Source organism: Columba livia, chromosome 7 (assembly GCF_036013475.1).
Source record: "Columba livia isolate bColLiv1 breed racing homer chromosome 7, bColLiv1.pat.W.v2, whole genome shotgun sequence".
Taxonomy (NCBI): Eukaryota; Metazoa; Chordata; class Aves; order Columbiformes; family Columbidae; genus Columba; species Columba livia.
Genome location: NC_088608.1, coordinates 13,811,142 through 13,836,733, shown reverse-complemented (window position 1 = coordinate 13,836,733; position 25,592 = coordinate 13,811,142). Strand labels below are relative to the sequence as shown.

General features: G+C 37.8%; 1 long non-coding RNA gene across 2 annotated transcripts in view; it reads right to left on the bottom strand.

Moving 5' to 3' along the window:
* Positions 1-11,054: 11,054 nt before the first annotated feature.
* The window catches only part of LOC110366125 (uncharacterized), a 31,084-nt gene continuing 16,546 nt past the window's right edge, over positions 11,055-25,592 (bottom strand). For both annotated transcript variants that reach the window (XR_010473906.1, XR_010473907.1), the window contains 2 exons: positions 12,308-12,383; positions 11,055-11,256 (listed from right to left, as the gene is read on the bottom strand). This is a non-coding gene — a long non-coding RNA (uncharacterized LOC110366125). The remainder of the gene's footprint in view (positions 11,257-12,307; positions 12,384-25,592) is intronic.

The window sequence follows — 25,592 nt, the reverse complement described above, 5'->3', positions numbered from 1 at the left end:
TAATTATACTACCATCGAAACTCTTGCTAAGATTTCTATGAATTTCAATAGAAGAAAGTTAAACTCAGTGTAAAAACTACATCATCCATTGTGCCAATATGCCATTTTTTTTCATGTTAATGAAGATGGCTAAAAATGTTTTTAAAAACAGTTCATCCTGCACTGTTATGGAAATGAAGGAAGAAAGTACTGTGAGGTGCAATGCAGAAGAGATATATGACTTCTTGCCAAAGTTCAGCTAGCCTTTGATCATATTTAAAAATTAAAGTGATTTTAGGGCTGAAAAATACTCGTAATAAAAGACTTAAAGAGCTCAATCTGCTCATCAAAAAAGATCAATAGTTACTTAATTGCAATGTAGAAGCGCTTTCACGAAGCAAAAATATCATGTAGTAAAGGACTCAAACTATCACCGACAAGTGCAACAAGAACAACTGTCTTCATGTTACACCAGGTAAAGTCTGCGTAGAAGAAGGCTTCTGGTTTTCTTTTCTTTTCTCTCTTTTTTTTTTAATAAAATGTAGTGATTGATTTTCCACATTTTAACAGCTTCAAAAGACGACTGAAGCTGACATCCTAAAAGTGAAATGATAGTCTCATTAACTATCTAATTGGGAAAAGAAAGGAAAAAGGAAGAAAAATTGTTGTTATGCAGAATGCTGGAAATACTTAGGAAATCTGCAATTTCTTCCCAATTATCCCACACTTCCAACAAAGAAAACAGAGAAAAATAGAGTGGGGAAAGAAAAAGAAAAGGGAAAAAAAAAAGGGAGCGGGGGTAAGAATATACTTTGAATTTGAATCAGTTGACCAGCTGGATCCATCAGGATCCATGCATCAACCTTCAAACTTGGAGGTCCAGTTTTGGTTTATTTTCATTCAAAAAGATATATTTCATGGGACTGAGCAAAGATTCAGATCAAGTGGTACTTTTCATGACAGATCACTGTTTGCTTTGTAGAGAAAAAGCTTGATCATTTTCTGTTTGGTATTACTCTTTATTTTGTCCCATTCTGTTGTGTGTCACCATATTGTGACTTTACATTAGCAATAAAATTAATAGTAGCCTAATATAAAATGTTCACCTGGATACCATTTACTCTGTTACCTCAGTAACTTACATGCGATTTTTTAAAAATTATTTTAAAAAATATATGCTCTTATTTGTTATTCTCCTGCTTTAGTAATACTGCCAGCTGTACTTTCCACTTCACATGAATTCAGGTCTATTCCAATTTTCCACTTCCCTGCCTTTAATCCCACTGTTACAAATGGAATCCCATGCTACACTAATATCTCTTGCTCACTGGCACAGAAGAGATCAATATTTCAAAATGCCGTATGTTTTATAGATCAACTGACTTGTGCATATGAATCCAATGGCATCTGAACCATTACACAATATTTCTAAGTTGCACAAGCCAAGAATCGTGAAGCCTGTCTTTGCACAGCGTATCAGATCCTAAAATGTCTGTACTCATCTGTGAAAGGTTTTAGTATTTGTATGAAACTTGGCTAAGTTACTCAAATCCTTGATCTCCTCTCACCATAAACCATTCTCTGTGGCCTATAGGCACAATAAAGACTCTAATAATGTGAACATTTTATCCTTCACAGACATGCACAGATCTCAGGAAACTTTTAGTAAGGTTTCACAGCAGTCCAGCAAAATCTGGCTGATCATTAGCACCTGCACAGGCAGAGGTGAGGTCAGGGGCTGAAAACCACACAGCTGGTGTGTGTTTGATCACAGGTTAATTTTGCCAACCCTTCAGACTTATTCATCTGCAGGTACAGATTCAGGACTAGCCTAAGGATGAGCCACTGGACTCACACAGACCTTAGAGGAAACCAGAGGGCATTTTTTATTTCAGTGTGTGCTTACTACTGCTGCATGGGTTCTAACTTGATTCCCTGAGCCAGGTAACAGCTCTAAAGGTGACACCATGTTTTTGTGGAACCATTTTGATTTTGACAAATTTGTGACAAAACACAAGCTCAGCTCTGTTTCAAAACTGAAGTTCCCAGCTGGCTTCTTTGGGAGTCATGTTCTGTTCTGCTTTTTTAGGAAGTTTTCCTGGTTTTGTGCAGATCATCTCTCAGCTCCCCAGCAGTGAATCTGCTGAATTTTTTCAGGGTTGTCAACCTCATGACTTATAGAAACTAAAGCCCACTATGCAGAATGTCCCAAATCAATGTCTCTCTTCCGTTTCCTAGAAAAATATACTTAAAAAAAGGAAAAAAAAAAAAAAAACCACCACACCACACAAAGAAACCCACACACAAACGAAAAAACCCCACACCACTCTTTTTTCCACCAAGTGCAATGACCTTAGTCCATCTGTGTCTATTCCAAGCATGCTGAACACTGAGGATGGTGACAAGTCAGAGATGGAGAGAAAAACTTCCATGTTTAAGAGCATTTTTTGACTTTGCCCTTCACTAACATGAAGTTATTTCAGTATGTGTGAATTGCCTTTGAAAAAGTACAGAACAAAACACTATTGAATACACTTTTCCCAATGGAGAGAGGATTAGAGAACAAGCGTATGATACTTTAGACATGTTGCTTAATGTATCACTGACATTCAGATTAATTACTGGAATAGACTAGACCAGACTAGCCTAGGCTAGACTAGAATAGAACAGAAGCAAGACAAAAGAACCTTCAGCCTTTCCAAGTAATTTTAAACAAAAGGAATAGTCAAGCAGTGAAAACTGAATAAGGAGTGATACTTGGGTAGTAGCTTCCACTCTTCAGAAATGTTTTTTTCCACATGTAGCATTGTATCTTCATGGTGCTGTTTACATGAAAATTAGTTTAAATAGCAGCCTGAGGCCCTGGAGAAGTCTCTGAGGTAGTAATCTGGATTTTAATAATGCTGCTGTATTTCTTCACCATATTATTGCAAATTTTATAATGAGTAGTTTTCCTCTAAGGAAATGGCCAGGACATCAGTACTTGAGGTTAGCTCTTTAAAGGCTATTAAAATGTTGTTATTGTAAGTTTTTAATAACAAGTTGGAGGAAGACCTTACCAGAGAGGGTCAGCTGGGAACCATAAATCAGACTTCATACTTTACATCCATCTATAATGAGTACAGTCAGAGTACATCTGGTCACAGATTTTAGAGAAGTGTGTCTAGGTGAAGTTGTTTGGATTCACCTTAGAATGTCTTTGTAAAACTCTTTACTTCTGCTGAACACAGGAATATATAAAAAGAGGGCTTTGATCTGGTAAAAAGAGTCCTTTTATCCAGAAAGTATTTCTGTCCATAGGAAACAGGGTATGGAAGCAAGAGGCAAAACCACTGAAAATGTTTTGCTTAAGTAAAAAAAATTGCCTCAGATTTTCTTCACAAGCTAAGTAATTTAAAATATCTCCATCCTTTCTTATTTTCACTGAACTTTTTGGTCCTGGTGGGTATTTCTATTTATTTATTTTAATAGCTGACTGATTAACTATTACTGCAAATAATGCATAACAATAATAATACCAAAGCTCTCTCACAGTATGTTGTTTGTGTAGGGAAGGACACTTCATTTCATAAACCATTTACAACTCCCTGCTATAATTCCAGGAAGTCAGAAAGCTTTTAAAATTTAATGAGCAAAAATTTTCTGCTTTTGCAACATCCAAAATTGGAATATACCAAGAAACTGCATGCAGCAGATTTTATCTTGTCACTGGTTTCATTTTCTTTCTACTACACCAATAAGAATTCATCTACTCTGAAGTTAATTAAACTGAATAGAAAAAAAGGCATTTATGTGAATCATTTCCAGCGTCCTAAACTATTTGCCTATATATTTTTCCTCCAAGATGCTCCCAGCTATTGTATTTCGTAAACAAATTGCATGTAGAAATAGCAATTTTCTTATGTCTTTAACAGAACAATCCTTTAAAGGAGCTCTGAACTATCTCTGAATTGTAGAGAATGAATTTTCAGTCCAACTGAAGAACTATGCCCCTTTCTATGATGCCTTGCCTGGCAGCATTACACTCTGAGCACATTAGTGCTGAGTTATTACATTGCTATAAACTAGTTAATTTATCTTAAAGTTAATTTGTCCATATGCAATGTCTTTTTTTTAATTATTTAGCATGTTTAGGCACAGTAATTAATCTTATTTGCAACAAACATTTCTTAAGTTTGAAATGTAAGTTCACAGCAAAACCCTTCACTATGCTTTCCTAACTAAATAGGGGTCAGAAATGCACTGAGAAATTAGTGCACCTGTGAAACACCACTTCCTTAAGGCTGACATTTTTGTTTCAAAACATAACAGATTTGGGAAACAGTTGTGCAGTCCATCTTGGAACTTCTGGGATAAGAAATGCTGAATCAGAAATTTCATGGGCACTTATATCCGTGGAAATTAGGGCCAGCCAATGAATCCAGAGGTAGGCATGTGAACTAGGAGATGATGCCCAGAAATATGTGGCCTCCATTTTTAGGAGATAGTTTTTAGCAAACAAAAGTAACAGGGCACCCGGTACTGGGTGATGGGGACATAGGCTGGCAGGGATTTCAGCTCCCTGTCTTAGCACCAGTCTGACAAGTGCCTCTGGGAAAACCATCCCTCCTTCCCCATCTGTCGAAAAGAGCTAATGTTCACCTCCTTTACAAAGCACTTGGAGATCAATCGATGAGCAGTACTGCAGAAGAGGCTTGTATTCTCATTCACAAGTGAGAACAAATCACTTGGTTTTCAGAGTTTTAAAAGATCGACAAGAAAGGAATCAATCATCCTGGATTAAAAACCTGGAATCCAGCTTGTCTTGCAGTCACAGCCATGAGGTGAAGCCCTTCAGTGTGGTGGAATGAATTGTGATGGTTACACTCCCTCATGCACTCTCCATTTTTGAGTTTGCAGCAGCAAGGAGAGGAGGAAGGAAGCACCGAGGGCAAACTACTTTCTTTCTGTTTTTCTTTTAATGACACAAAACATCTGCCATGATACTCCTGCTCAGTGCAAAGGATTCTTTATATTTATAAAGTGCAATCAAAGTACCCTGCCTGACAAAGAGTGGCAAGCAATCCAGTGAGAAGTTTGGTTGTTATTATTGTTTGTGACTGTGGGACTGTTTCTGGCTGTACCAGTGACTACTGTCCTCTCTTCTCTGAAAAAATGCTGGGGAGCTGGCACATACAGCCAAAAGTTCCTTGCAGGCATTATTCCCAGCCCTGCTGCAAAACACCAGGGCACACCCACACTCAGCCCATCTGTGCCCTTGTGGATACGCTCAGCTTTTCACCTCGGCTGTGAAAAAAAATTGTTTCATTTTCTACTGAGACTCTCTGAATCATATTCAGGGTTTCAAATGACACTTTCTCAAAAAAGACTGCAGCCATGATTGAAGTAATTAATTAGCATTCTCCTCTGTCTGGAAATTATCCATGTATTTTATGCTCAAACCTCTATCTCTTTGCAGGAATAACAGTATATTTGAGATCATACACATTGATCAGAACTAAGATATAGGAAAAGCAAGGCAAGGACACTAGATTTTGAGTTATAAAAACACAAGGTTAGTGGAAATGAAGACCTTTCAGCACACACACAGTTTTGACATTTCAAATATGATTTGTTCTAATTCAAAAGTTCCTGCTAAATAAAGCTAAAAAATTGTTCTGTATCATTTGATATATTGATTTCAACTGTGATTCAAGAATATATAATTTTAAATTATCATTTATATTTTCTAAATATGCATAATAATTGATTACAACTATATTTTACAATATGGGCTTTTAAAACCTTTAAAAAGGTGAAAGAGAACATATAGGAGAATCCTCTGCTAAATGCTTATTTATATATTTAGAGTTAACAAAACTGAAAAACAAAAGATTAAATAATCTTTTCCAACACATGCAAAATGAAACATTTTGTCCTTATTCAACTATTAAAGAGAAAAATACCATTCTTTATACAGTTTACATGATTCAATGAGCCACCTAGTTTTTTACAGAATTACTTACAGCTTCCCAGTTTATATACTGCACCCTTCTTGATTACCTTTTCCTTTTTGTTTCATTCTGCAAAACTTGTAATTAAAACAAAAAAATCTCACTGAACCTGTACTGAATGGATTTTCATTGCCTTCCACAGGTGCAGAGCGCTGTACTTGTTATTTAGCTGTAAACTGAATTAGATCTCACTCAGGTACAGGTAAACTTCACCCACATGCACTGCTCTTTTCAGAAGTTGCTTCGCTGCTTCTATGAAGCAGCCTCACAGCCTGATCCCAGAGACAGGGGCAGAGCCTCACATTGCTTGGTGTAGCTGACTTTTGCCACCTCTTCTTTCAGGTTTGTTGGACATCTGTCCAGTGGTGGAGGGAGAACACTGAGCGGATTGAGAAATCTCCAGCTGAAGTACCAGTCCTTTAGAAATTTTGCCAGATGACCATGAATGCCAACAGACCCACAGTGACTGATTTATTTTGCTGTCAAAATTAATTGCTACCATCTATGCCCTAGCTAAGGGGAATGAGAGGTGATCAAAAGGAAGAGATTTGCTTTTTTCTGTTTGTTTGATTTCCTCAGCAAATAGCAAATTCACCAAGTAGATTTGCATTGAAGGAAAAGGTGTGGCCCCAGGAGTCCATTTCACTGGATGTAGGAGTGGCTTTGAGGAAGATCCAGGTAATTAGTGGCAACATTTTAAAAATTAAATACATCAACTTTTCACTGTAAACCATCCAGATTTGGCTTTATATCTAATTTTGCTTTTCAAAGGTTAACTCTTCTTAAATGGCTGTTCAACATTCTTTGTTGATTTTCTTTAAATTTGCTACTTAGCAGCTGCTCCAAAATTTAAAAAAAATAAAAAGCACAACAAAATGGTTTTCTTTCTCCAAAATTAAATACAAATTATTATACAAGGTTAAATTACATCTTTTGGCTCAATTTCATTAAACAATGCAGTAAATTCTGTTATTTTCACATCTCTTTGAATATTGTTGTTCTTTCCCATAACCCCTTTGCAGTGGAGGTCAGCTAGGCCCAGGGTCACAAATCCTTTGATATTACTGCTGGTTCTTTGGTGCAAGAAAAGAGAATCTGTTCCAGCATTAATACTGCTCTTCTGTTCAAGATTTGATGCAAGTCACTAAGAACAGCACAGATACTCCAGAGGCAATAGAGTACATACTCCCTTATGCGTTTTGTGAAGGATGTTTGTTTTTCTTTTGAAAGAGTAACATTTAAAAAGCTGTGGTTCGTTTATTCTAATGTCATTTTGGCAGCATCACTTTCTTACAGACAATTTAAAATTTTTCACACTCCAGAAATACCATAGGCAGTAACAAGTTAGATAAGTCATTCTTAAAGCTATTAGTTGATAATGATGATAGCTTCAGCTCATCTGAAAAATTATTGCTCATAAAATTACTGTATTATAAGCAAACTGCACCTTTTACTGATTTGTTTATCCTTGCAACACTTTCAGCTTGCATAACACTTTTTTTAAATTAATATTTCTATTATTTATTTTTCCCTATCAGTTCCATAAGATATCTCATAAAATATACCTTATACTTTCCAGCATTAAGAGAATTACTAACTTCCGATACAGCTGAAGTTACAGGCAGGGAGAGGAAGCAAAAGAAACCCTCCACGTGCAATTTGGATGTGTTTGGATATTTCCCATAGCCTAAGTGATGAACAAAATTAAAAACCCCAATCATTGTCATACAGCAGAACTACTCTAGATGGTATCCTCTTGGGGAGGGGATGCAAAAGTCACAGAGAATTTGCATATTTTGTAAGCTAAAGGGGAAAAAATACCATCACATGATCTATGAAATCAATCTTCAGAATAACTTAGTGATTGCAGTGCTGGGGAACACCTGTAGTGCTGACACATACACTCCAGTGTGTCTGTGGGCACTCGGATACTAGGTAAATGTTAAACTCTGCTTGAAAATCTGAGCTGATACCCTTTAAATCAACTTTGTTCCAGAAATTATTCAGCTGTGGACTCTGTGATGGTGCCCTTACCAAGAAATCCTGCTACTTGGTTGGATTTGTTAGACTAGACAAAGCAATGGTGCTGATGTTGCCACTGCTTCTGCGCAACAGAACAGTGACAGGCCATTCTTGAATATACAGACACAGCAGGAGGACTGACTGCCCTGTGTTGCTAACCCTTCTCTGAGCTCTGTTGATCCCCACAGCAGGAGAAGGGCTCCCCTTCCCTTTGTCATTTTACTGTGGTGAGAAGATGAAATCCTCAGTTCTTGCACATGTGGAACAGTCCTTGGGTCAATTCACTAACCACTTCCCTCTCTGCATAGCCAGAGTTTGGTCATCTGTGTGCTCTCTTGTCAGGGGAAGGAACAACAGCAGTGACAATCACGAGCATTTAGTAGTTGGAAGAAAATATTATAATTAAGTGATTTTTAGAAGAGCAAGAAGCCTATATGGACATTTTGAATCCTCTATTTTTACACTTTCCCACCAGCTGAGTGCAAAAAGCTTTTCCTGTTCAATTGCAGGAGGAGAGTAGACTTGTTTTCTGAGGAAAAGAAAACAAACCTTAGGTAAATCCCCAGAGACTGCCTTCTTGGTCTTTTCAAGAAACAGCTCTCCTCTTCCCAGTGCTCTTCAGGATCACGTGCAGCTGAGCCAAGAAGCAATGCTTCCTTTGCACTGTTGCCTGCCTTTGCACTTCTCAGGCCAGGGGAATGTCTCTTTGACAGTTCACCACTGCCTCAAGCATGAAGGGTTTAGGTCTATTCACAAGATCCTGCCACTTAGCAATGTACCCCAGGTCAGCTAAGCCATTGCAAATGATCAAATGAGTGTTCTTAAGATCTTTTATTGATTTTCAAGCTAACACATTTTACCTTAGATTTGTGGCAGGCTTAAGTGTGCACATCCACTCAGCTATGGACAGTTACTACATCTGAACCATCATCCTGTATACGCCTACATCCATTCAGCCTTAAAGGCTTGTCATCACTCATTTAGCAGCTGTATCTGCACATGGGAGACTGGGTTGTAATGGTCTGCTTTCCCCTTACTATAGTTCAGCACAGAAATGTAAGACATAAACCACATTTTGGGACATGGATCAATACGCATTACTGTATGGCCCATCTCCGTCCCTGATGAGGTAAAAGGCTCAGCATGGTCAGGCAGCTGTAAATTCTCCAGTGCTGCATCTGGCAATAACAAGAGCACCACGGTGAGAAAGAGAGGGCAGGACAACTGCTGTGATTCTCTATCACTTTTCTCACAGATATCACAGAGAAAATATCTTGCCCCAGCTCTGAAACTCTCCTTCTAAATGCCAACCTAAAACACCTCTTGCAATGTGCTCAGAAACTGCCATAACAACAGCACTGAAATGGGGAGATTCCTGCAAGTTGTGCATTGCTAGTAAGCTGCAGGGACTTGTTTTGCCTTACACTGTTTGTTTTTTCTATTGCCCTCCTGACTTCTTGTATCCTAGGTTTTTCAAGGCTGAAACTGTTTTACTGGCCAGAGGCTAGTACAGCCTTTTGGGTACTCTTTTAGTGCTAGAGGTGTTCAGATAAATACCATCATGTAATAAAAAATACTTTTAATTAAATAAAAGCAAGAACTGTGTAGTTGTGCAAAAGTGGAATTTTAGAAGCTTCCAAGGACAGGCCACTCTTAAAATCCTTTTGTTCCTGTTTGTAATGCTGCTCTGCTTCACAAACAATCCAGGAACACTTCAAGTTTTCAAATATGCAAAAACTAAAGTATCTGTCACACCTGTCATCTTTAATCTGCAACATTAATTTGATTACATGAAAATATCACTTTTCAGTGGTGATGAAACTGTTTATTGGGGACTGTACTAACCCAGGGAGAAAGCCAACTAGATTTTCCACAGATAACAGTGGCTAGCAGAAGTAAGCAGAAGTAATTATTAAAATAAACCTAAAAATGCTGAGTCCTCAGCAGCTCCACTCAGATCTCACAGTTTAAAAGAAAATTGCACAGTTTCAGTGTCTAGCAGTCAACAAGATTATATGCTAAGGGTTGTTTCGCATAAAGCGTGAAATACCTTTGGAAATAATCTTCTTCCCTTCCACCTGATAATTGTGCTGTATATTCCACATACTTGACAGATTTAACTAACTTATTACTAAACAGAAAGTCTGTTAAAGAGGGGGAAACTGAGGCAATTGGGGTGATGTGATTTGCTGAAGAAAATGAAAGAAACCATAAGGGAACACAAGGTAGTTTCTGGGGACTCAGAGTCCCTTCAGTTCCCATCTGCTGCACGTCTCTGGTGTGGATGCTGATGATGAGCCAGTGATGCAAATTCAGCAGCTTTACAGGTTGGGAGGAAGGCCCTGACTTCCCTCTTCTCTGCTGATCTCCACATCCTTATCATAGTACTACTTGCCAAATAAGATTTGCTCTTTCTTCCTCTGAAATTTAGTTGCAGTTTCTTTCTCTTATTCTTTCAAGATCTTGTCCAATCCTCCTTATTATGATCCTTGCTTCTGGCTCAGAACTTGCTTCCCAGTCCTCAAAGCAAATTGCCTCTCTCAAGGCTACTTAACCTATTTAAAGTGACCAGGAAGTTTCAACACTAAAACTCAACCTAAGCTTCCTGTGGTGAAAGCCAGGACTGCAAATCTCTCACCAGGCTTTTTTGAGAATTCAAAGTGGGGAAAAAATGCATGAAAGCAGCACCCCAGACTAGAACTGTAGAGAGAAAACAATTTAAATGTAGACCACAGAGAGGCTGGATAACACCGACTTCCTCTCAGTGCCACTCATGCAACAGCTGCACTCAAGTCTCAAAAAATTATTCTTCTAGAGCTTTAACACAAAAGGTAACTCCATCAAATATTCCACTGAACACAGCAATAGCAGTCAAGCACAGTTTCAAGCACAGTCCTTTCACACTGTCATATAAACCCTTTATGCTGAATTGCTGCAACTACCTCACCACCTGGACATCGCGTAAATAGTCCCACCATACTCACATCCTGTTTCACAGCGCCACTTCAAAACCCCAGTAAAATCGAAGGTTTCATGCTGATCACTAGTGGGAGTGGGAAGGGAAAGATCTGATAACAAGGTTTTAATTCAAACAACTAGTACTTTTATTTGAGAAAGGGGAAACCTTGATGTTCAGGATTACCAAAGGTAATAGATGTCATTACGTCCTTTGTAGAGAACATATAATTATTGATTCTCCTAGGCCGAGTGACCAAGCACAGTCCTGCAGCTGGTATAAACAGGCCAGCTTGATGCCTTCTATCTGAAAAAAAAAAAAAAACAATCAATCTATTTTCCTTGCATTTTTTAAAATGTACCTGGATGAACTTCATTTAGTGTTTTAAATTTCATATGATCACAGCCATATCCCACTTAATATCCCTGCATCTAAAAAACACGTTTATTGTGCATTCTGTCTCATGTTTATGGATCTCCTACCTGTTCTGAAAATTCATGGACCACTTCCACACTCACAATTCACTCTGTCTCACCCTGGTATTTGCACAGAATCGCATGCCCCAAAACCTATATTGTTGAGATCAAAGCCCGCTGCACATCTGAGCTGCTCTGCCTGTGTGGAGCTGGGCTGAGGGATGAACCCTCAGGCAGAACACACAGATTCACAGCCCAGGTAAACTGCAACAAAGGGTTGGACCTACACCTCACTGCTTTCAAACCCTCTCTGTCACTTGCCAATTCATACACACAATGACTATCACGCAGGCTTTGCCTGAAGCTGTGGAAAAATGTCAGTCAGGTGCTGCTTAATGGTCAAGGCGTGGAGGGTCAACACTGAAAAGTACCTGCAGTTATTGTGACTGAAGCAGGGAGGTAGATCTTTCCCACTTTGATGCACACAGGAGCTGAATGGACCCACCTGTGAGACTCAGTAGAAGTTGTTGCAGGAGTTTGATTGCTATTACATCACCCTTTCTACACCCTGAATAACTGGAGTCCTACCCCCCTAAACCACCTCAATGTGCCAAATGGAGATACTATTACTGGCTTACACCAGTCTGGACAACATCTCAACACTGGTTATTAAAAAAATCATGAAAACTTAACCCTGAAATCAAACTAAACAGGAAAAAAAATCACTCATTGCCAGCTATATTGTTGTGCCTTTGCTCCTTAACTCTGGAATGTTCATTAACTTCCCATTGCTTCTCACTTCTTCCCCACCCCTGTTAAACCATGACTTTTCTCCTAATTCATCTTCCTTCCCTACCATCTTAAATACATCTCATCACTTATCTTTGAGTCATTTTGGTTTCACGCTTTGCATTTCTTGCTCAGTGCGTTACATAACTCACCTACTGCTCTTCAATATGGTGGTGTTCAAGACCACTGGTTACTGCTCCACTTCTCTTCCTCCTTCTCTCAGGCCTCCTGTTTGGAAAAATATATTTTATTCTCCTCCCCCGACAACTGTTCTTTCCTCCAGGAAGCGTATTATTACAATTAAATGCAATAATAATAAATGATACTAGTGTGTACAGACATCTGAGCGTGCAGCTCCCCAACATAACTGAGGGGCATTGCAGACTGAATAGAAGCTGAGAAGATGCTCAGAAGAAGGAATCCAGTGCAGGTGGACAGAGCATGATAGTGCTTAAACAAAGTGACTTTATTTCCTTGCAAGTAACAGCCTCCAGCTTTGCTGGTTTGTAACTGCGATATGTATTAAAACAGCGAACTCTAAATTCAGGAAAGTGTCTGCTCAGTTTCTATGTTAATCAATAGGATAACTATGTTAATTATAAGTTTTCAGAACTCGTATGACGTTTTTGCCTCTATGTGACTGATGTTTTGCTACCTCATTGAAGTTTCCTTCTCCAGCATTTTGTGTTCTAGTACATGACATTTAGAACAGTGCAGTGAAAAACGTGAAGCTGGTTTTCAGCCACTTTGTTATATTTGAACTTCCAGCCTTGTGTTAATTTCACTCTTCATGATTAAGTAAATACCTCTTTATGAGAGAAAAATTAACTAAAGTGAAGATATAATTGTTTTTCTTCATGTGGTTATTCAGTTAAAATACTCAGTTTCTGCTCATTTAAACTTGAAAGTAAATACATTCCAGGCAGAGTTCTGACTGAGCTGAAAATATTATAAATTAGGCTGTTATAATAGGTCTAATTGTGTGGTTTAATTATTAGATTATACAGGAGAATAAAACGTGGGCATTTTGTTAGATGAAGACAGTGTCAGCTGTCTGCTCAAGGTCTTTGGGTAAAAACTGTAGGCATTAAAAACACTTTTGTTTTTCTAGTATATATATATAATTTTTCAAGGCTGGGCCACTACTAAACCCACTAATTATATATATTAATAATCATAACTACTCAAACATGACTTGTATATATGAATATTAAAACTCTCAAACAAGCCATCAGGTTACCAATAAGGACAGTGGACATCCTGCTTACAAGGCATAAGAGCCAAATATCCAGCATATAATTTTACTCTTTACTGTAGCTCTCATTCCTTTTTCAGGTTAACAGAGGAGTTGCTGTGGGACTGTCTGTGGTCAAATGGTACTAACAAGCATTTGTGAATAAAAGCTGCCTGTGGATCAGACACCCCAACTAAGCAGGTACTTCTCTTCCTACAGGCACCCATCTGATCAAACCAGCTCACCAGGGTCTTCAAAAATTAATGGTGGGTTAAAAATCCTGTACACATGTGAAATTATAACTCTAAGGGTATTTTGAAGTGATGCAAATTGATGTCTCTTTATCTTACAAGTTTTGGTTTTGTTTTTTTTTTTTACTTTTTGTATAATTTTGTTGCTCAGTAAATAAACAACTCTTCTACCTTTGAGACCCATTTTTTTCCTTAATGTCATCCTGTTGCCTAGAGATTTTTAATCATTCAGTTTTGCTATCCTAGAGAACACATTTTTATTGTTGTGTTTCTTCTAGAGTTTAGCCATTCAAAACTTGCAAGGATTTCAAGGTAGTCCAACTGCAGCCTTTTCAAATTCTCTTACATCTCTCAATTTTTAACCATTCTGTACTCCAGCTGTGAAATTTTCTGTCTTTTATGGGACTGCTGTGTTCTCACAGACCTGATGTGGTGAGCTGCTGAGGAGCTCCAGAAAAATTCAAAATATTGCTTTTAAGAACACCCTTCTTTCTAATGAATGAAAGTCCAAACTGACTTGATATATGTGCTACTTTTTCCACTTATGAAATATGAATTTGTGCATACAATATTATTGGGATTTTTCTTCTTTAAAAGAGACCAGACTTCTGCTGACACAGAATGGAATTTCAGTCAAGCAGCACAAATAAGGTCAAATACAATCTCTTCTTAATTAAAGGGAGAACGTAATATTGATTTAACAAATTTTTCACATTACTTAATGACAGCTAGATGTTATGTTCAGAGGAGAAAGAGTGACATTTTATTGTAATCAATATGCATTTTATTAAAATCAATGTGCTTCATGAACTATTCTACAAAGCCTTAATAACATCTAATCTGCCACACTGCAGAAACAGAGTTTGTCATCTGAAGGTAAGATTGTTTGACAGAAGTATTGCTACATTTATAATTCACAAGTTTCAGTTTTTCTTAGAGGCCAATGAATGTAATTGGTATCATTAAAAGTGGTGTGTAATCCCAGCTAATTTCAGGTAGTCAAGAGAAGTGAGGACCTGGGGAGAACTTATCACAGTCCAGACCACACTAGCATTAATGCTTTCCTTAGCAGTCCCCTAAATTGCCCCAGTGTATTGGTTGAAAGGGATATGATTCTCCTTTACTTCTTTACCGCTTCCTTTAACTTCAGTAATCTATCTCACATTTATTTTCAAGAGCATTTCTTACCCTAAAAGCTAACGGGCAAATGATCCAAATCTACTTTTGTGATTATTTTTTATTTAATTATCTTTTGCAGATTTATTCAGAAAACACAAGGAATGAAAGCTGACAGTTTTCTTAACTTATGTTTTAACTGTCTCCTTTCAACCTTCTCATTCAGGTCTCCACCTTGTGCACAGAATTGAGAGAGAAGCAGAGTGCTGAACTTCAAGAAATCCCTTAATATATTATTTCACATCGTGTATCTTGCACATATAGTAGCATCAAACTCTCTTACCTGGTCATACAGAGAGAGACAAAGATTTCTTCCATTATTTCTATTGCATTTCACCACAATAGTAGTAGAATTGGTAACATCAGACAATTGTCATCACTCACTGTTTGTTGCCCACCATATCTTCAATTAAGTTATTAAAGAGAAAAGCAGAAAGGACTGGTGTGTTGCACCAGAAAACTCTCCATTTCACATAGTTTGAGGATGGTTGTGGACAAAGTTAGAGTGAACACAGAGAAATTTCAGTGTATATTGTCTAGAATGACAAAATGTGGTTTGTGAATCCACCATGAGCACTTTCATTCTCTTCTTTTCAGGTGGGCTTTGACTATTCGGGTGTGCACAAAAGGGGGAGAATTCTGCAGAAAAAGCCTTTTTCACAGCTCTAGCTGAACCTATGGACACAATGTGACTCATTTTACAGGCTATGCTTCTGGTTTTAATGGAGTTTATATTAATCAGCTTGTGATTCACCTTGGAGGCTTACTTCTAATTACCTGACACAGAAATAAGCACTGTTTGTCTCTGCCTGTCATGATCACGAAACCTGGTGAGAATTGATTTGAGTCTTTCTACCTCTACCAAGAAGCTAATAGTACAAACAGGGCTATACAAAATGCTACTGTGAAAGTATCAATACAAATTAAGGAACAGCAGAAAGGTATTTCCATTATCAACTAATATTTATGACAAAAAGTCAAGACAAACTAACACCAGCAGTAAATTATAACTGGAATTGTGTATTAGCTTACCTTTGGAAAAAACATCGTTGTCCTGTGTGTGAAGCCTGCCCATCCATATGCATTTTATGCCTCGTTTACCTATAAATTTTTATACTTTCACAAGGACAGGAAAAAGCAGCATTGGACGTGGGACCTCAAATACCTTCCATTTAAGATTGTCACTTAAAAACACTGTAGTGTATGGCTCCTCTGTGTTTGCAATATCCACCTGTAATACGTCTTGTAAAGAGCATATTTAGTCTTTAGGATTTTTACTGTCTCATTCTGGTCTTGTTTTTAACTATTTTTCTTTTAACTATTATACATATCCTGATTTCTAAATACGTATTTCTCACTCACTATAAAGCAAAGTGAAGGAAAATGAATTTAGGCACAATAAAAACAGAAAACTGAAAAAAATATAATCAGTGTAAGTTTGCATTCCAGAAGGAGTCTCAGAAGATGCAGCCCAAAACACTATTATATAAGAGCTAGAAAATTATTATCATGGGAAAGCCTTTAACCTAATTATGTTTTTCTTATTATTTTATTGGCACTATGAAATTTTCATAACTGAGCCAGCACAACTGCTGTAGCCTTGCCTGCTGTCATTACTCAATGTTATATTTTATTTATACCAAATTATAAATGTGTGTATGGCAACCTGCAAACAAACAAGAGATGCAGCCTGTGCCTGTTGGCTACATATTATCAGTGCTTTGCTTTAAACACAGCTTAGATGGTACTTTCTTCATGGTCCTCCCACTACTGAGGTCTCTTCAGACTCACAGAGCTAGTCATAAATTGGTGCCTGTGAGAAACACCTAATTGTCCACCTTCAACTGCTGAACTTTATCCCCTAATAACTGAGGAGCTGCTTAACTTTTCAGCAGTTAAATTTTGCATTTTTCCATTGAAGTTGGCCTCCTGTTCCCTGTTTTCCTGGAACAAGATCTACCTTCCTCTTGTTTGCAAGGCAGCAACCAGGCACAACACCACACAACAGCTTTGCAGTGAGTTGTCAGCTGCCCTGGTCAGTCACGGAGCAGGACTCAACAGGCACTGTTTGGTTACTGGACTTATGCCTCTAGAAAGGCCTGTTAAACAAGGAAGCCAGACACAGACAACAAAACACTCTAGAAAGTTTATCTCTTTGGCCCCAATGTGCATATTACAATTGTGTGATACAGACCTTGCATCTTGTTGGTGAAAACACCAGAAACTGCTACTAAATGTCTGCATTAGTACATGCTCAGAGTCATACACATCCTCGCAAGGCTGAGTACTTGCCACCAAGTCCTATGCAAACACAAGACATCCCTTAGCCTGCCTGACCCTGATTGATGCCCCCAGCTATTTCTAGCAAGATTAGGCCCTACACAAACTGAAAAAGAACAGGAGGTGGTTTCCTCTTTGACACAAACGTCAACCAATATGTGGAAGAGTATTGAGCTATTCTATACTAGCTAGTTAGCAGATGATATGCCTGGACAGCTATATTGCTGTCTCTAACCCAAGTGCCCTAACCATAGCCATGCCCAATCAATCTCTCTTTCTCTAGGTCAGTGAATAAAGAATTACTCCACGTTAATTGGAACAGCTTCAACAGGAATGATTAAAAGTACCTCTATGAGCCCTGAGATACAAGGAGCATATTCTAGAAGTCATATCATCAATATCTGAACTCAGATGGAGCTTGTGCTGCCAAGATCATCTAGGATTTGGGATTAAGCTAAAGCAGTATATGATAAGGAATAGTAAGAGACATTATATGTGATGGGATATGATTTATTGAATTCAGCATTTATGGTTGGTTTGCCTAGCAACACTACCCCGGAGGGCTCTATATATTATTTTTTATAAAAATACTGGTTTTACTGCACACCCAGAAACTCAGGATTTATCGCAGAGTATGTCAAATGATAGAAATAAAAAAGAAAGCACATTCTTTAATATTGTTTTGGGGGAACAAAAGGGCTAAACTCAGTATAACATGAACATAACACTTGGTACATGACAGGAAACAAGTGTTTGTGAAAAAAATGTAGAAATCACTGTAAGTTAAAATGTACTTCTTGATTTTATAAGCAGTTAAAACACATAATTTGCTATTCATGATTTCCTGATCCTTTCAAAGAGTTCCAGAAGGAATTGTATCCGTAGAATTAAGTGTAATTCTATGGATACAATTAAGAATAGAATAGAAGATAGAATTAAGCTTATTTAATTTAACCATACCAAATACAGATGTCTCGTTTTCCTCTATAGTCATTGGAGGGAAAGAGGGATTGTTCCATGCTTTTATGACAAATCAGGGTGGAATTGCTTTCTGGAGATGGAGGATCATCTCTGTGTTGATGACAGAGAACCGGGCAACTGACTTATACAAGATTTCTAATTTCACATAGTTGGATCACATGAATCACATGTAACATGATTTTCGGTGACTGCATAAAAAATGATGTTTAAGTGGAAAATGACTCACAAAACTAGGCCGTGTGCTTGTTAAACATTTAAAAAATGTATGTATAACAAGCATAAAGGAGTGAAATAAATATGAATTAACCAACTAATTACTCATCAAAAGCTTTAAAACAGATGTTATTCGTAATATGTAGCCCTGACTTTTCCACAGACAAGAAACTTCCAGTCTCTCTTATTTTTATGACTTTTCTGAACTGTATCTTAAAATGCAACATCTTAGATACCTAGACAAAATTCATATTAACTTATGGCATCATTTGCAAGATAGCAAGAACTGTAAATGCTCCTTCAAAATATCTGACCTCAGATAATTTTAACTAAATCTGAGAGTATTCACATGCCCAATCCTGTGGGTCACCAATTCACATTGATCTCAATGGAAAACAGGCATCTAAGTATTATTTTGCAGGTTTAAGCATAACTGCTTTGTGATCTTGAACAAAGAAGCCATTATTGCTTTATGATCCAGGCCCTGACTAAGGAAAAGATTTAAGCAAATCCTTACATTACAATTTGTTATGATAAGACATGTTGAATTTTTCCTAAAGAAAGGATATTTTCTTGTAGGAGAGCCCCAAAACTTAACCCTGTCCATTAAAAAAAAAACAACCAACCAAACAAACAAACAAAAAAAAAAAAAATCACAACAACAACAAAACCTAAACTTTACCCTAAAAATTAGAATTTCTACTATGGTGTATAACATACGTGTGGGAATGCACACTTGTTTTTTTGAAAAGGAATAGAAAATGTAACCCACTACTAGATACACCCAAGAAACACCTTGACTTTCAGCACATTCACTCTTGAGTAATCTTAATTTCAAATTATACTGATGTTGCTTCACAACTTCCCCTGTTGCACACATGCAGTCCGCCATGCCCAGATGAAAGGTTAAAGTGAGCTTCTTGACTGAGAAAATGTATCACAGAAAAGAATACTCCTTTGTCTTTTTTTTTTTTTAACCACTGAACAAACCACTTTTCAATAATAGAAAGTAATTAATTGCAAGCTTACAAAAATCCAATTATTAATCTGATATTCAGATATTTCTTTCATTCCTTGTAAGGATTCTGCAAGATCATCTCTGAATAACTGCACTTTCTGGGAGGCTTCCATGCTAGCCCCCATTCAAAATAACATTTTTTCATACAGTACTGCTGCAATGCCATGAGGATACAAGCATGTTTAGTGCGTATTCAATAACTGTCTGCACAAGTGAAAAGGAAAAACAGTGAGTTGTATTTAATGAATGGGAAGCTCGCAAAGGGGTCCTCTTTTCAATGTTCAGGTGTGCTATGCAGTCTATTTAATTTAATTAAACAAAAAAAGATGGGAATTATAACATAGAAATTGGGTCCATTTTTATTAAATCCTTTTTTTTTATAATTAGAAAACAACTTTCATACAAACGTAATGCTATACTGATGTTCCACAAGCACTTTAGTTTCACAGAAGTCAGCAGTATTGCTCAGAAGCGTTAGAATGCTTTTGCTCTGCGATCTGACCCCAGTTTTCCAATCACATCCCGACTTTCTCTTCTGCCACATGGGTAACTTTGGTTCAAAAAATACCATAGCAACAAACATATAGAAATGGTTTTCAAATTCATCATTTTTGCACTCAGATCCCTTGTGTGTCCATATAACTTCTATCATCAGTAAAAAGAAAGGGCAAAAAAAAGGTAAGATGGGACCATCCTTTTTGGGAGCGTTACTAAGAGTTGATACACTAGGTTGATTGTGTAAATACGATGGACATCAGTGCAGAAGAGAGGGTTTCCATGATAAAACCACTTGCTTGGAAAGTACTATACTTCCCAAGGCTGTAGATGTTATTTATCAGTGTATGGCAAATAAATGTTTCACTAACTTTCCCACATTTCTAAGGTATTTGAAACCTGACATGTAAGGAAAACTTTACCATCTGAATATTTAGCACTTGTTGACATAGTATGAAATGGATTGTGACCATAATTTCTAAATACATGGGAAACAGAAATGAAACATTTGTTAATTGAGGCCCAACCTCAACTTTACCAGGTATTTTGTCACATTAACTCCTTGCTCACATTTTCCATACTTGTGGTTTGTAAATGGGTTAAAAATCTACACTGCTTTCCTCCATTGGCTCTACTGGCAGATGAAGGGCTGTGCATATGATACTTAGTGAGAAGGCAAACACTTGTCTTTGCCTCCTTTCTGAGTTTGGGATGGGCTAAATGTCACAGGCTAACATGGAACAAGGAATGGTGTACATCGTCATTCCCAGCAAGCTTCAGGAAAACTGGTGCTGTATTAGTCATGAGACTACTGACAGCTGTGTATCAGTGGAAACTGCTGCACTGAACAGCATCATCACTCTTGCACCCTCGGTGCTGGGTTTGACTGGAAATTCTACCTAGGGCCTAAGAAAAAGGGGTTTTTGGGGGTTGTTTTTGGTTTTGTTTGTTGTTTTTATTTTGTTTTTTATTTTCTTTTCATGCAGAGTTTATTGAAATCTAAGAACCTGAAATACTAGAATGTTAAGGGGAAGACTAGCACAAATATAAAGGAGACGACTAGAATAAAAGACCAGGTCTCTGTTTCTTAAAATGTATGAGCTGTTCTCCTGTGCCACTGTAGGAGCTTTTGAGATGCAAACAAAAAGTCCTGATTTTCTGCTGCAGCAGACAATGGTCCACCTGCATAATACATGCTACTTAAAGTCATTATACAACCTGGGGTGTGTAGTAAATAAGTAATAAAAAAACATTGTATTGCTTTCTGCTCCATAACTTCCTTCAATATAATTTATCCCTCAAGCAAAATGAAAAAATCACCTACAAAAGCTACACAGCTACTATGAATAATTGAAATAACCACCAAGTCTGTAGTTCAGACCCATCCTAACATTTTCATAGAGAAAAAAAAAAAAAAGTTTTAAGTGCTTGCACTGTATAAAATCAATGAAATTTGCTGTTCTGATTCTATACATAGGTAATTCAGAAACTTATTCTCAAGAGCTACCTTATATTACAGGGGGTACATTTCTTTTTTTTTAAACAGGTGTTATTCCACAGGTTCACAGGCTTTAATATTAACGTAAACAGCCTCTAAAAGGCTGAGAGCTGGAGAAACAAAACCAGTAAAGCCAGGTCAAACAGAGAATAGCCCTTGCTGTCTGAGTTGATACATTTGATGTGACTTGATGAACTCATACTTGATAAACAGAACTTTTATCAAAACATTACTCCTCTAAGGAATCCAAGCAGATTCCTTCAAAAAGCTATTCTGGTGTACTTCAAAAAGAGTAACTGCTAAGAGATGTTCCCAACAAGTGGAGATTTATCCTATATGACAAACAGTAATTAACATGGCTGTTATTTTGTATCTGTCTTGATTTCAAGGGAATAGTCAAGAAACTCTGACTGTATATGGAGGCCATATTGTGCAAGTACAAAAGCAGAAATCCACTCCATGTTGTAAACTTTGTCATATTTTACACTGTTGTATTTTACAGTACGTACTTACTTACATATCTGTTCCACTATTAGCTAGGTTTTATGATCATTATCATGAGAACATAATATTAATCATAGCTAATAAAGTGTCCTTCTTGCCTCTCTATCACATCATCATTTTTTGCTGTGGCAGAGCAAACAGAAAAAATGTGATGGAGAGAAAATCAGTATCCCAACTCTTTATGTGTGGATACCATATAAACATACGGCTGGCCAGCTCCAGGGTCTTCCCTTGATTTAAAGTGGGATGGCCACTCCAGCTATGGAGAGGTGCAGAGACTGTGGTCAGCTTGTAACACAAATGAAAACCCCAAACAGGGACCTGGGAACTTTATTACTTGCAACTGTTCCCTTGTTTCTCCGAGGTATGTGATGTGAGCAGTCAGACAGAAAGGGACCTGGGGGTACTAATTGACAGGAAGCTCAACATGAGCCATCAGTGTGCCCAGGTGGCCAAGAAGGCCAACAGTATCCTGTCCTGTGTCAAAAATAGCATGGTCAGCAGGACAAGGGAAGGGATCCTTCCCCTGTACTCTGCATTGGTGAGGCCACACCTGGAGTATTGTGTTCAATTCTGGGCCCCTCTGTTCAGGAAAGACATTGAAGTGCTGGAGCGGGTCCAGAGAAGAGCAACACAACTGGTAAAGGGACTTGAACATAAGACCTATGGGGAGAGGCTGAGGTAGCTGGGGTTGTTTAGTCTAGAGAAGAGGAGGCTTAGAGGTGACCTCATCACTCTCTATAACTACCTGAAGGGAAGTTATAGCCAGGTGGGGATTGGTCTCCTCTCCCAGGCAGTTAGCAATAGGACAAGGGGGCATGGGCTTAAACTCTGCCAGGGGAAATTTAGGCTGGGTATTAGAAAGAAATTCTTTACAGAGTGTTCAGGCATTGGAATGGCCTGCCCAGGGAGGTAGTGGACTCGCCGTCCCTGGAGGTTTTTAAACTGAGATTGGACATGGCACTTAGTGTCATGATCTAGTAAATGGACTAGAGTTGGACCAAGGGTTGGACTCGATGATCTCTGAGGTCTTTTCCAACCCAGTCGATTCTGTGATTCTGTGATTCTGTGTTTACAATGAGTATTCAAATGTCAAGATCACTGGTCATACCTGGTTTATCATGCTTAGCACCTACTTTACTACACTTGTTTTGGATAGATGCAGAAGATAGACAAGGATCTAAGGCAGGTACATTTGCAATGTCCAGGAGATGTTTTCTGCAAAAAGGATTATTTTCTAACCATTTGAGACTAACTTCTTATACCTTCTTCTGCTGTTTGAGTAGTGAAGGTGGCTGTATGCCAATAAGCAATGCAGCCATATGGTTTGCTTTACCCTGGAAATGTCAGCCAGAAAGACTTTGAGGATAGTCACGCCTACTGTCTAAGCATTCCTCACGGCTGTGGTGATAGGAAAGGTCAAATGTAATTGTCTACATGCTTGTACCCAGGCATGACCAAGCTGGCCAACAGAGACTGCAGTAACCTGGTACTGTCTGTCTATGAACTGGAAGCATTCTGCTCTGACACACCTATGTAACAATACTGCATTGCTTCTTTTGGCTGATACACAATTTCAGAAAAAAGTCCTACTCAAAAAATTACAGGGATTTCCTTACAGGCCTGGGAGAACCCGAGTTCTCGGAGATCATCTGTGATACAAAAGAAATGCAGAACTTAGTTTATGAACTCTTTGGGGAACAGTGTATCTTCTCACTGCACATGCATCTACTGCAGTAGGGCCCTGTTCAGGACCATATGAAGAAGCATACAATTTCCATTCCCAAAGTATTAGGAAGCACAGTTGTAGGCATTCATATTAGATAAGCTGTATATTATAATAGAAATTTAAAAAGTGTCTGAGTTCATTCAACCTTCCTGACCTCTTTGTATTTCCACTGATTTCTATCATCTGTGTTCTCATAGCCATCAGGATCCACCAAGGTAAAATCCACTCAAACAGGTGGTCTGGGTGCATAAGTGTATTTACTTCAATGGTTAGGTATACCTTCTGCATACCAAAGAGACCCTAAAATGGGAAAGCTTTCATTGCCAGAAGTTGAAGTGCCTTTAATATTTATTATACAGTTAATATGCCTCTTCAGAAAATCCTTTGAGGGAAATAGCAAAGATCAATAGAGGCCTGATGAATCCTAAATGGAGAAACGAAAAAAGTATTTATTTTTCTGTCTATGTATCTCCCAGGGATGACAGTAAATCTGCAGGCATATTATAACAATGCCCCAGGGTATTCTGCGGAATTAAGGGAAGGGGAAGATATTTTCAAACACAAGAGTAAAGACTGTTCACTACCACGATGTTAATTACCACACAAAGCATCAAATCACACATCTGCCCTTCCAGAAACAATGTGCTCTCAAAAATAATTAATAAAATACTAGGTTATTTAACAAAACACTATGCACAAAATTCACCCAGAACATGACATCTTTAAGAAAATATCAACCATCTACCGCAGAAAAATGACTGGTATCTTTTTGACTGTGCAAATACTAAGCTGATCTCATTTATTGGGATCACATTTAATTATCAAAAATAACGAGAAAAAAAAAAGATAAAACCCTGGGGAAATGATCAAATTGTTAATAAAAAGTTTGGATGCACTGTATAATTACACCCCTTAAGGAGTCAAAAGTTCTCTGCTTCTTTATTTACATATAAAAAAATGCCCAGTGTTTGACACCCATTTGTCATGAATGCCATTGAACATACAGTTGATGTAACATTTCAATGATATCAATAACATAGAGTAAGCAGGGAGAAAGGACAAATAAGATGAGATTTGGTTGAGAACCATAATCACTAGTGTCCCAAATGGACCCTATACTACTGATTAATAGAGTTCACTGATAAATAATCCTTAGTACCTCTGTACAATGAAACTTGTCACCTTCACTATGTAATCTCCACTTAGCATGTAGAATTAGAATTCACATAAAGATTATGCCTGCACAAGGCTTTTTTTGTACATTATTGAGTTACCCTTGTATAATACCACACTGAATGTGCAAGGCAAATAGAATACATCCGTCATGTTACTGGAGGATTTCTCTCATGGCTTGCCTCTTGAAGTCCTTCAAACATGGGCATTTTCTTCCTCCACTGGTACAAATTTACCCAAATATATTGATATTGCAGTCAAGCTCTTCCAGCTTCCCCTGACTTAACATCATTTCCAGAAATAAGCTCTCTAGACATTTTAAGTGTAAACCCTATTTAAGCTTCAGAGGGAACAGATATAGTTTGATATCTTCAGCTGACAGCTTGAATCAGAATACATATGTGCCATCAGGCTGCTTGTCCCTTCTCTATGCTTGACTGGAAACAGAAGGTCTGCAACTTGATAGAAAATCTTTTTTTACTAAGTTTATTATTGACTAGAGTGGTTCCACAAGGCATCCATCTGGCTACTGAATGCTTCTCAACACCACCCACTTCTATTTTACAATTTTAAGTTAAATGTTAAATTAAATAAGCTGAAGCCTGGTGGAAGAAATACCATCTCATTCCTTCAGGCTATTCAGAACAGCTTACATAGTCCCTATATTTGAATAAATACAATGTGAACAAAATTTCTCACCCACAGTTTATGACTTTGGTGTCTAGCAGGCTAAGATATGTTTATTTGGAAAAATATCAGCCATCTAAAAGTTTCAGGGAACTTTCACTTGAACATTTTAATAACTAGAGTAACATCAATATTTTCAGTGTTAAGCAGAAGTGTTGGCCAAAATTTTTAATGTGCCCATTTCTGAAGAAGCTGGAT